We start from the raw sequence: 13,232 nt of genomic DNA, 5'->3' as shown, positions 1-13,232 counted from the left end.
CTGGGAACTGGTGATTGGCCAGAAAACTTTCAGCAAAGCAGCAGGGTCTGGCCTGCCTTGTGCTTCCTTGTTGTTTCAAGATCTGTGGGTTGAATGAATCTTACACTCAACCTCTGCCTTTGTCAACAACATTATTTATTTTTATTTCTAAGGTTCCCTAGAAGGAGACCACTTCAATGCCTGGGGAATCTGACTTTATTTAGACTATGACAGATCCTCCTTGCTGTACCAAGGACTTGTCAAGCACAGTCTTATCCATGGTGGAAGCATGATTGGTGATGGGTACAGGTGGTCAGCAGGAAAGAGCAAGCTGCTGATAAACACAGTATTTTCTTCCTATCTACCAATGTTCATGAACATGATAAGGAGGTGTGTTTTTAGCAGTGTATGCATGCTGCCAAGATCTTTTCCGAACCTCCATTTTTTTTTCTTCAGATATCAAATCAATGTTTGTTGGGTAGAATTGAAATTTAGGTGGTTAGACACCCAGGTCGTGTTGGGCAGATGTGCTTGATACTATCACCTTTTATCTCCAAGAGGTGGGGCTTCTAGCCAAGTGCATTCTCTTTTTAGCAATTTTTCTGGCCAACTCATCTTAAAAATATCTTCCTCTAAGAAGCTCTGTGAGGTGATGTAATTTTGGGCTCTCTGCTCTGTGATACCTCATATCATTGGAGTGTATTTTCTTGTATAATTTGTCTTTGTCACTCATGAGAACAAATTTTTTTTTCTTTTTTTTTTCTTTTTAGGACCACACTGTGGCATATAGAAATTCTCAGGCCAGGGGTCAAATCAGAGCTACAGCTGCTGACCTACACCACAGCCACAGCAATGCCAGATCCAAGCCATATCTGCGACCTATGCCACAGCTTGTGGCAATGCTGGATCCTTAATCCACTGAATGAAGCCAGGGAATAGACCCACATCCTCATGGATGCTAATCAGGTTCTTAACCCACTGAACCACAATGGGAACTCCAACAAACACTTCCTGAGAGCAGGGACCTTGTACGTCTCCCTCTTTTTTGTGGTCAGGCTTGTTTTAACGGTGCTATTTAAGGGAATCTTTGGCAGTGATGGAAATGCTCTATTCTTCTCTATTCAATGAGGCAGACACTAGCCAGATGTGGTTGTGAACACTAGAAATATAGCAAGTGTGACTGAGAAACTACATTGATCGTATATCATTTTAATTAATATCTGTATTTAAATTTAAATAGCCACATATGACTAATGGTTATGGTATTGAACCACATAGTTAGAAGTTGTCTAGTTCTACTATTCAAAGAACAAACTTGGCTTTGTTGATTCTTGATTTTGTTTCTTTCTTTACTATTTCTATGAATTCTGCTCTTTATTTTTCCTTCTTATTTTCCTTCCTTTCTTCTTTCCTATCTTCCTTCTTATTCTTTTTCTAACTTAACTTGGAAGCTTATTGATTTTAACACTTTTTTCTTTTAATGTAAGCCTTCAAAGATGTAAATTTTCCTCAAAGTGTTACTTTATTATATTCCACAAATTTAATCTATAGTGTTTTAAATCAACTTTATTGAGATTTAACTTACATACATTAAAGAGCACCCTTTTAAAGAGAACATGTAGATGAATTTCAGTAAATGTACACATGAACTTTTTTACCACCATCACAATTAAAATATGGACTTTTCCTGTCACCCCCAAATGTACCTTTGTGCCCCTTTGCCATCATGCCCTACCCCATTAATCTACTTTCAATATAGATTAGTTTGGCCTTTTGTAGAATTTCATATAAATGGAACTAGCATGCATTCTTTGTCTCTTTTTCTTTAGTTCAGTGGAGAATGTTTTTGAGAGTTATCCGTGGTGTTGTATGTAATAGTAAGTACTTTCTTTTTACTACAGATTTATATTCATGGGATGGATAGATCACAAATTTCTTATTTATTTCTTGGTGAATGTTTGGGTTGTTTTCAGTTTTGGGATATTATGAATAAAGCTGCTTTGAACATACATGTACAGGTTTTTATGCAGAGATATATTTTCACTTTATATATTTTCATATATTTTCTATCTAATCTATATTTTCATAAATTTTCATTTTTCTTGGTAATTACTTAGGCGTGGAATTGTTGGGTCATATGATGACTGTAAGTTTAACTTTATAAGAAATGGCCCATGTGTTTTAAAAACATAGTTCTGTCATTTTCAATTTCCACCAGTAATACATGAAAGTTTCAGTTGCTCCATATCCTCATCGATACTTGTTATTATAAGTCTTTTAAATCTTAGCTCTTCTAGTGGGTGTGTAGTGGTATCTTACTGTGGTTTTATGTTGTAGTTCCCTGATGACTAATAATGTTGAGCATCTTTTCATGTACTCATCAGATAATTGTGTAATTTTTGTGATATGCTTATTCAAATATTTTGCCCGTTTTAAAAAATTGAGTTGATTATATTCTTGTTATTCAGTTGTAAATGTTCTTTATATATTTTGGATACAAAGTTTTTTGTCATTCATATGTACTGCAAATATTTTCTCCTTGTCTGTGGCTTTCCTCCCCCATCTGCTCTTTTAAGGGCAAAGGATTTTAATTTTAATTTAATTTTATCAACTTTTTTTATGGTTTATGTTTTCTGTGTTCTATGAGGAAACATTGTTTACCCTAAGATCACTAAGATATTTTCTTATGTATTTTCCTCGAGAAGTTTTATAGTTTTAGTTTTAAACATAAAGTTTTATAGTGTTTTAGTTTTAAACATAAAAGTATAAGTCTGTGATCCATTTTGAGTTATTTCTTGTGTAAGGTGAAAGGGTCAAAGTTTTTTTTTTTTTTCAAACAGACATCGGTTCTTGCAGCACAATTTGCTGGATTTCCTCTCAATGAATTATCACGGCACCTTTGTTGAAACTAAGTTGACAACACCTATGTGGGTAATGTGATGGGTCTTTATTGTCTATTGTGTTTTGTTAATCTATATGTGTACTTTGTGTCTTGATTACTTGTAGTTTTGAATTATTTTGAAATCATATAGTGGAAGTCCTCTAATGTTCTTTTAAAAATATTGTCGGCATTCCCATCGTGGCTCAGTGGTTAACCAATCTGACAAGGAACCATGAGGTTGTAGGTTCAATCCCTGGCCTCACTCAGTAGGTTAAGGATCTGGCATTGCTATGAGCTGTGGTGTAAGTCGCAGACTCGGCTCAGATCCCGTGTTGCTGGGTCTCTGTCATAGGCCAGTGGCTACAGTTCCAATTAGACCCCTAGCCTGTGAACCTCCATATGCCACGAATGCGGCCCTAGAAAGACAAAGAAAAGACCAAAAAAAAAAAAAAGTCTAATCTAGATCGTTTACATGTCTATATAATTTTAGAATTAGTTTTGTCAATTTCCAATTTTGTTTGAAATTGTATTGAATCTGAAGATGAGCTTGGGGCAAATGACATTTTAACAAGACTGAGAATTCTAATCCCTGAACATGGAATATATCTCCATTTTTTTGGACACTTAAAAACCTTCTGAATAATGTTTTATAGTTTTAGTGTACAGACCTTGCACATATTTTGCTAAAATTATACCTAAATATTTCATAGTATTTCATTCTATTATTTTTTCTTAAATTTGATTTTAAATTGTTATTTAAACATAATTTTTTATAGTCTTTTATATCCTGTATTGCCAAATTCACTTATTATTTCTAGTATTCTTTTTTAAGACATAGAGTCCTTGGGATATTCTGTAGTTGCTAGAAAGTTGTCTTAGAATGAAGACAGTTTTACTACTTAATTTCCAATATGTATAATTTTATTGTGTTTCTTCCACTGTTGTATGGGCAAGGAACCTCTAGTACAATATTGAAAAGAAATTGTGTGAACTCACATTACCTTCTCAGTCTTAGGGAAAACATTTAATCTTTCAGTATTAATTTTGGTACTAGCTATAGGTTTCTTGAAGATCTTATTATTAAGTTGATGGGGTTAGTTCATTCCTAGTTTGCTGAGAGGTATTATTGTGATTGAATGTTTGAATCTTGTTAAGGGGCTTTTCTGCATCTACTGAGATGATCATATAGGTTTTCTTCACCTGTGAATATGGCTAATTACCTTGATATTTGATTGTTAGACCAAACTTTAATTTCTGAGATAAACTCCACTTTGGTGTTTATTATGGTGTATCGTCCTTTTTTACATATGGCTGGATTTGATATGCTAGTATTTTATTAAGAACTTTTGCATCTCTCGGAGTTCCTGTCATGGCGCAGTGGTTAACGAATCTGACTAGGAACCATGAGGTTGAGGGTTCCATCCCTGCCCTTGCTTAGTGGGTTAACGATCCGGCGTTGTCCTGAGCTGTGGTGGAGGTTGCAGATGCGGCTCGTATCCCGCATTGCTGTGGCTCTGGCGTAGGCTGGTGGCTACGGCTCCGATTGGACCCCTAGCCTGGGAACCTCCATATGCCGCGGGAGTGGCCCAAGAAATAGCAAAAAGACAAAAAAAAAAAAAAGAATTTTTGCATCTCTCTTCACACGGAAAATTTATTTGCATTTATTTATTTTTGTAGTAAGTTTGTTTGGTTTTGGTATTAGGTTAATGCTGGCTTTATGAAAGGAGTTGGGAATTAGTCCCTTCTCTATTTTTGGAAAGGGTTTGCGTAAAAAGTGTATTTTTTTTCTTTTTAAAATATTTAATATAGTCCATCAGTGTAGCCATCTGGACTTGGAATTTTCTTTGTGGAAAAGTTTTTTTTGTTTTTTTTTGTTTTTAGTTTTTTGGGTTTTTTAAAAATTAATTGATTATGTAGGGTTATTAAGGCTTTCTGTTTTTTTCTTTATTTTTGTTGGTTTGCTAGTTTTTTTCCTTTCTGTCTAATATGGTATAAGTTGCACATATTTTTATTTTTAAATTATCTGTTGGCTCTTGAATCTACTCATTTTTCATACTGATAATTTTTGTCTTTTCTTTTTTTACTTACACACCTAGTTAGAGATTTATCAATTGTATTGCCTTTTTCAAAGAATCAGCTTTTGGTTTCATTGAATTTTCTGAATTGTTTGTCCCATTTCTGTGTTATTGATATATATATATATTATTTATATATATATATATAAAATTTTGCTTTCTTATATATGTTGGACTTAATCTACCCTTCCTTTTCATTTTTTTTTTTTCTTTTCTAGGGCCACTCCTGTGGCACGCGGAGCTTCCCAAGCTAGGGTTCTAATTGGAACTGTAGTCGCTGGCCTACGCCACAGCCACAGCCATGCCAGATCTGATCCACACCACAGCTCACGGCAACGCCAGATCCTTAACCCACTAAGCAAGGCCAGGGATTGAACCCACAACCTCATGGTTCCTAGTCGGATTTGTTAACCACTGTGCCACGATGGGAACTCCTTCCTTTTCATTTTTTAAGGCTGATGCTTCCTGGAAGATTGATGTTAGAACTCTTTTTTTTTTTTTTTTTTAAAGGAAAACCCTTGTAGGTCTCTCATGGTAATTGATCCAAGGCTGAAAACTCCTAACAGAGAATCTAGCCAAGAGATAGGGAGGCCTGCATAACAGCAAGAGTCAGTCTGAGGAAGAATTATCTTGGTTAGGGCCAGTGGGATTACCATCCATTGACATCTTTTTAAAAGTAAATTGGTTAATCACCATCTTTTAGCTAACTTCTTAACCATCCTCCAGAAACATGAGGCAGGGGGCACTTATCCATTAGGCACAATAGGTAAGATGCCTAAATCCTATGATCTCATGAAAATGGTTTAATTTCTTTCACAAAAATGATGCTGAAGACAGTGGAGTTTGTGATGGCAAAAATAGGATAAATCAAGTATGGTACCAAGGATAGGGCCCATTATGAGAAGCTATTTTCAATATTTTGGATATTAACTCCTCCCAGAGCATCTACAAAACACATCTTGAAGGGAGACCCATGAGTCCTCAATCTGGCCTGACTCTCTTATTTGACAATAGGTAAAATTTATTTTTTTTTCTGAGCAGGAGATCAGGATGCTATTTCTAGAGAAAGGGAGGGGGAAGGGGAAAGGTGGAAACAACTGGGTTTACAGCAGAAGCCCGGTATAGAACCACCTGTGCTCTTGCAGAACACCTGCGACTAGAAGTGCTGGGGTGGAGTACAGAAGAGAATGCATACTCTACTTCAATGTCCTGAACCTGTGCAATGCAAGCGGTTTTAGATGCACTAAGCTCTGGGCTGCAGGCTATGCTTGCTCTGTTATGTGGATTCATTACTAAAAACCTGAGTGCTTTAACTTTCTCAAGGTGTGTATTGGGTTTCTTGCAGTTTATCTGACTCAGAGTGCTTTTCAAATCCAGCTGGAGATCCTGCTCCTCCTAGAAGCATGGTGGGCTCTTCAGAAATACAGAGCAAGCAGCACCTAGTCAGTCATTTCAGCTTAATTACTATCACGTGGCCTGTGCAGGCTACCAAATAGGCAAGGTTGGACAATAGTCCAAAAGTTTGGTCTCCAAACTTTTCCACAAGGGTTCTTGCAGATAGTGTCAGGTCTCCTGCCTTCCCTATACCTCCAAAATCAGCTTGCAAAACTCAGTACAGCCCCTTCCTCAGAGCAGACCCTCTGCTGTGGTGGAGAGCAGTGAGCCGAACTGTAAGCCAGAGCCAGAATTCCACCAGACGCTGCTTTCCCAGAATACCCCTATTTTTTTTTTTTTGCCACGCCCCAGCCACCTGCGTACGTAAGTTAAGTCCCACCCCCTTGTGAGTGGTGGTGAAGAGAAAGTCAATAGCAACCGTTCAAAGAGTAGAGCATAGGCCTTGAGCATAAGGAGCCGAAACTGGTACCAGGCATGAGAAAGAACGCCATCCTCGGTCGCCGCCCGCAGCTCTCTGTGTTCGCAGTCCGCTGAGCTTGTGGAGACACAGGTTTCCAGACACTGGCTATGGTTGCTCTGCCCAGGGGCCACTACTGTGACCCCAGATGCAACTTCCTAAGAGTGTACAAAGAGGAAATAAGATCTGAATCTATTCAGACTCCAGCACCAGAAGCCAGAGAACGCTAAGTTGAGGAAGGAGATTCGGGCGTCGTGGACCTTAGGGACCCTGAGGCTGCGAGAGCCACCAGGCCGGCCATGGCTGCCGGGAGCAGGCAGCAGCCACCTGAGGAGTCAGGCCTCTGCCACGGAGGACAGCAGCTGCGAACTGGCTACCCTTCTATTGTAATGTAAGTTTATTTAGAGCTATAAATCCCATCTAGGTACTGCCTTATCTCTATGCCACAGATTTCGTTATGGTGTGTTTTAATTTTTTATTTAAAAAATATGTGGTTTCCCTTGTGATTTCATTTTTGATCCATGGGTTGTTTAGAAGTGCATTTTTTAATGTCCAAATATGCCGTATTTTACAGATTTCTTTAGGTATTGATTTATGTTCTTTGTTTATTTCTAACTTTAATTTTTGTTGTTTCAGCCCTAAATTTATCAAGATTTGTTTTTTGGAGGAACATATGGTTTATTTTGGTCAATGTCACATGTGTATCTCAAAAGAATGTGTGTTCTGCTGTTGTGGGTTGTAATGTTCTATACATGCCAGTTAGATTAAGTTAGTGTTATTAAATCCTTCTATGTCTATATTGATTTTCTGCTTACTTGTTCATCATTTATTAAGATAATAGTATTGAAATTTCCAGTTATATTCGTGGACTTATGTATTTCTCTTTGAAGTTCTGTCAGTTTTGTTTCATGTATTTTGTGATATCTTCTGAAATGATTTGACTTTTTTATCATTATGAAATGCCACTCTTTGTCCCTGATAACTTTCCTTATTATTATTATTTTTAATGAGAGTTGCAGCGTTAATTTCAGGTTCTCTCTTGTGTTTGTCTTTTTTGCCACAGGGGCAGTATGTGGCAGTTCCTGGGCCAGGGATCCAACCCATACCATACAGCAGCAACCAGAGCCACAGTGGAGCCTCAACCCACTAGGCCATCAGAGAACTCCCACTTTCCTTATTTTTATGTCTGTATGATACTAATAAAACCACTTTAGCTTTTTATGGTTAGAGTTTTTAATATCTTTCCATCCTTTTGCTTTTAACCTGTCTGTATCTTTATACCTAAACTGTTTCTCACAGCGTGAGATAAGCCTTCCTTTTTATTTCATCTGACCATCTCTGCCTTTTAAGTGGAATGTTAGCAAACATTTACATTCTTTATAATAAGCAATTTGATTAGGTATAAATCTACCATCTTGCTATTTGTTTTCTACCTGTACCATCCGCTCTCTCTTCCTTTTTTCTTCTTTCCTACCATACATTAGATTAATTAAGCATTTTTTTCATATTCTTATTTATCTCCACTACTGGCCTCTTAGCTCTCTTTTAAGTGATTGCTCTAGGGTTTCAATTTATATCTTTTAACTTATCACAACATACCTCCAAATAATATTATATTTCTTCATATGTAATGTAAAATTCTTTCAACAGTATATATTCATTTACTCTTTTGTAGTTTTCAGTATTGTGTCATACATTTGATCTCTATGTGTAAAAAATGCTCTACTTTCATATTATTTTTTTGCTGTAACACTTGCTAGTTAGCTTTTAAAAAATGATAAATTAAGAGATTTTTTTAATATTTACCACATATCATTTCTAAGTCTCTTCACCCTTTTGTGTAGGTCCAACTTTCCATCTGGTATAAACTTTTTTTTTCAATCTGAAGAACTTCTAATATTCCTTCTTGTGTAGATCTGCTAGTGACACAGCCCTTCAGCTTTTGTCTGCAAAAGAATATTTCTTATGGATCTAATTAATGTTGACAGATTTTTCAACACATTAAAGATGTAATTCCCAGATTTCCCTGGCGGCCAAGCACTTATTCGATGTGGTCACGTTGTGGCCTAAGTTCCATCCCTGGCTCAGGAACTTCTGCATGTCACTGTCCCCCACCATGGAAAGGATATGATAAAGATATCATTCCTTTGTAGTCTGGTGTTCATTATTCTGACACTCTTCGGTCATTCTTATATTTGTAATGTAATGTCATATCATATCACATGCTGTAACATATTTTTTTTTTTTTCTGGCTGCTTTTAAGACTTGCTTTTCATGAAAACTTTTAAAAAGCAATTTGATTATAATGTGCCTGGTAAGATTTTCTTTGCTTTTATCCTGCTTGTGTTTCATTGAGGTTCTTGGGTCTGTGGGCTTATAATTTTCAGAAAATTATTTCTTCAAAAATTTTTTTTTGGCTTCACATCTTTCTCCTTTCTCTCTGGGACTCCAGTTACACTTCAGTTAGATTGCTTAATGTTGTCCTTCATATTTTTGAGGCTTTGTTAATTTTTTCCATCCTTTTTCTTTCTGGACTTTAGTTTGGATGCTTTCTTTTGCCTATATTCAAGGTCATTGATTCTTCTGCATGGTCTAATTTGCTGTAATTACATTCAGTGAATTTTGCAATTTAAATATTGCTTTTGCAGTTCTGGAAGTTCTAGTTGGTTCCTTTTTAAATCTCCCATATCTGTTCTCATTTACACCCTTAAGCATATTTTTAATTGTTATTTTAATGTGCTTGGTTGCTAAGTTTTCATTACTGCCATTTTTTTTGGTCTGTTTTTACTGACTTATTTTTCTGGTAGTGTGGGTCACACATTCCTGCTTTTGGTATGTCTAGTAATTTTAAAAAGTAATTTTTGTTAGGTGCTAGTCATTATTGTTACATTACTGAGTGTCTGGATTTGATTGTATTTTTTAAAAGACTGTGGAAGAAATTCAGGCAAGCAGTTGTTATGTGTGGATAAGCTTTTTCATTTTCAAATTGTTTTAAACTTTATTTGGAAAAGTTTAAAGTAGCCTTCATTCACTCACACATCCTTCCACCTTATGAAAGCTCTGGTATTTTTTCATCTTGGGGCTCTCCTGTAATTCTTTGCCCAGTCACACATTTCACCTTATATGTACATGGCTTTCTATGCAACAGTGGACTCAAAGTGATTACTATACATATTTCTAGAGTTTTTTTCTATGCATCTGTTCCTTTTCTCTAGTATTCTGCTTTGAAAAAATATGGTTTTCTTAGCACCCACACCCACTACCAAAACTCCTTTCTCCGTCTCTTCAACTTGTTGAGGGAAGTGGTCCCTGACGGTGTCCTCCCTCTCTGCACTGTAGTCTGGAAATTCCTCCAGCAGAAATCCAGGGTGAGCTTAAGGTTCTCCTAGTTTATTTCCTTTCTGTGAGGGGTCACAGTTCTGTGGTACCTGTTGTACAGTTTCTTAAAACATTGCTTCATATATTTTGTCCAGTTTTACAAATGTTTGTAGTTTGGTTTTATTTATTACATCATGGCAGAAGTGGAAGTTTTGAGCTGTGGCATTTTTATTATTGTGTAATTTTAAACATTGTAAGATTTCTATTATGATTTACCTTAACCTATGAATTATTAACATCTCTATTTTTAAATTTACGAGTTTTAATTTTTTTATTGATTTCAAATTTATTTGCACTGTGTCCTGAGAATGTATTCCGTCTAAGAATAGGTATCTAAAATTTATTGGAATTTGACATATGGATTATTATCTTTTTTTTTGTTGTCTTTTTGCCATTTCTAGGGCCGCTCTCACGGCGTATGGAGGTTCCTAGGCTAGGGGTCCAATCAGAGCAGTAGCCACCAGCCTACGCCAGAGCCACAGCAACGCGGGATCCGAGCTGCGTCTGCAACCTACACCACAGCTCACGGCAACGCTGAGCAAGGGCAGGGATGGAACCCTCAACATCATGGTTCCTAGTCGTATTCGTTAACTACTGAGTCAGGACGAGAACTCTGGATTATTGTCTTATAAATGTGTCATGCATATGTAAGAAGAAATCCAAACAAGTCTCTCAATAAGAAAAAAAAAAAACATCCAAATGGCCAATAAACATATGAAACTGTGCACACCATTAGTCATCAGAGAAATGCAAATTTAAAACCACAATAAGATACTAATGTGCAGCCACCAGAATTTCCAAAATTAAAATAGAGACAATACTAAGTGTCTGCAAGGTGGTAGAACAACTGGAATTCTCATTCAGTACTGGTAGGAGAAGAAATCCGTATAATTATTTCAAAAAACTGTTTGTACATAACATGTACTTACCCTTCTTCTTAGGACTTAGTGATTCTACTCCTGGGTATTTGCCATTCATTATATGTGAATACTTACTCTCTCCACCAAAGACAGGTACAAGAGTATTCATAAGAGTATTAGTCATTAGAGCTCCAAACTGGAAACAGTCTAAATGACTGTCAATAATAGAATGAAGAAATATTTATATAATACTATGAATAAATTATTCAGAACAATTTAAATCTACTGATATACAAAAAATAAATACTTCTTAAAACCATGTTGGCAAAAATGATACACAACAAAAAATGTGTCTTATATTTCTCTCCCATTGGGTCATCCATCTTTTCTCTTTATTTATAGAATTTAAAACATGTATTTTGGATAATAATTCTTTGTCATTTATATGCATTAAAATAGTTGAAAAATCAGTGTCAGTTTAATCTAATGTTCATTTCTTTTTTGGTGATCTGCATTCTCTCCCTAATTTAAAAAGTTCCTCAACAGTTAAACTTTTTGTTTCTAAAAGTACTATTTTTCACATCTTTCTACCCAGTTTTTTTCCTTTTTGAATCTCAGTGGCATCTGTGACCTGTGCCACAGTTGTGGCAATGCCAGACTCCTCTCTATACATTTTTGATAATCTTTTGATTATTACTCTTTAAAAATTTTTTATTTTAATTAATTAATTTATTTTTTGCTTTTTAGGGCCATACCCATGGCATATGGAGGTTCCCAGGCTAGGGGTCCAATCGGAGCTGCAGCTGCTGGCCTATGCCAAACGCACAGCAACGCCAGATCCAAACCGCGTCTGTGGCCTACACTATAGCTCAAGGCAGCGCCAGATATTTAACCCGCTGAGCGAGGCCAGGGATCGAGCCTGCAACCTCATGGTTCCTAGTCAGATTCATTTCCCCTGCACCATGACGGGAACTCCTGATTGTTGCTGTTTTTGTGACTCCATTTCTAGAAGCATACATAGTTATTCTATATTCTGAATCAGCCAAATTCCAGAATTTTAAGTAATTTTCCCTCTAAATTTACTGTTTTTCTCCCCAGTCATAATGCTTTTTGGTGACTGGGAAACACAGCAATTTCCTTTAAAGTTCCTAGTTGGTTGAAATTAATCTATGAGGATTCTGAGGTCATACATTGGGAGTGCTTTTGTCCAGTTGTTTCTGCTACCAATCAGGAGGCACTACCAAACAGGGACCATTTTTATCTTTTTGTAGGTTTCTTTTTGTGGGGATCTTTGATTTGGATTGCCAACATTGAGTTTTAGTTTCTCTCACTTAACTTCAGTGCTTTTCAGAACAAACTGTAGAAAAATCTTGTCTGTTGCTTATTACTCACAGATTCCCATTCTGGCTTCTGCTTACTCTTTTTTTGGTTTTATGTTGTGGGGGATTTGTTGGTTGGGGCCTTCATAGATATCCCAGAAATGTGTTCAAGGGTCTCTTTCATCCAGAATCTAGTTATTTTATAGCAGGAGAGCCCTATAGAGTATTTTGATTGAGTAATTTGTTTTAAAGGCAAAAGTGGAGTATGTTCACTTGACCCCAGTGCCTGTTACAACTCATTGTTAGATGAATAACTTATCTTTAACTTAAATAGAGAAGGTGGTCATCAATATAGTATGTCTTGATAGATCTGGGACAGATCTGTTGCTCAATGATCTTTCTGCATTTGCCCATAGTTGATGCCTGAAATTCTCTCTTAAAATCGTTTTTCTGAAAGCAGTTATCACTTAATAATGGCAAATGCTGCTCAGTTTGTGACTGCAGGTGAAATATCAAAATTTTTATCACATCACTTAATACCATACTAAGATTTATTATATGCATAAAATCAAAGAATCATCACATGTTCAAGTTAAAAAAAATCTTAAGACTTTATGGAAGTTAATACTTGTATTATACATATACATATTATTCATAACAAGAAGTTTACGTCTGCCCTAAGATCCTGAAATTAACTCTAGAATAACAAAGCAAAATTGGTTTTTTTTTTTTGTCCTTTTTTTAGGGCCGCACCCGTGACATATGGAGGTTCTCAGGCTAGAGGTCTAATTGGAGCTACAGCTGCTGGCCTACACCACAGCCACAGCAACGCCGGATCCTTAACCCACTGAGCGAGGCCAGGGATCAAACCCGTAATCTCATGGTTCC

At 36.4% G+C, this 13,232-nt stretch overlaps 1 protein-coding gene across 5 annotated transcripts in view; it reads left to right on the top strand.

Moving 5' to 3' along the window:
• Positions 1–13,232, top strand: part of TNFSF4 (TNF superfamily member 4) — a 310,192-nt gene that overhangs the window by 174,052 nt on the left and 122,908 nt on the right. Inside the window, exon 1 of one of the 5 annotated variants that reach the window (XM_047752314.1) lies at positions 5,350–7,178. The exons of the other annotated variants lie outside the window; for them this stretch is intronic. The gene's annotated coding sequence lies outside the window, so the exon portion shown is untranslated. Of the gene's footprint in view, positions 1–5,349; positions 7,179–13,232 lie in introns of those variants that run through there. 5 annotated transcript variants of the gene reach the window in all.

The sequence above is a fragment of the Phacochoerus africanus genome, chromosome 11 (assembly GCF_016906955.1).
Source record: "Phacochoerus africanus isolate WHEZ1 chromosome 11, ROS_Pafr_v1, whole genome shotgun sequence".
Taxonomy (NCBI): domain Eukaryota; kingdom Metazoa; phylum Chordata; class Mammalia; order Artiodactyla; family Suidae; genus Phacochoerus; species Phacochoerus africanus.
This window is presented reverse-complemented; position numbering and strand designations above follow the sequence as displayed.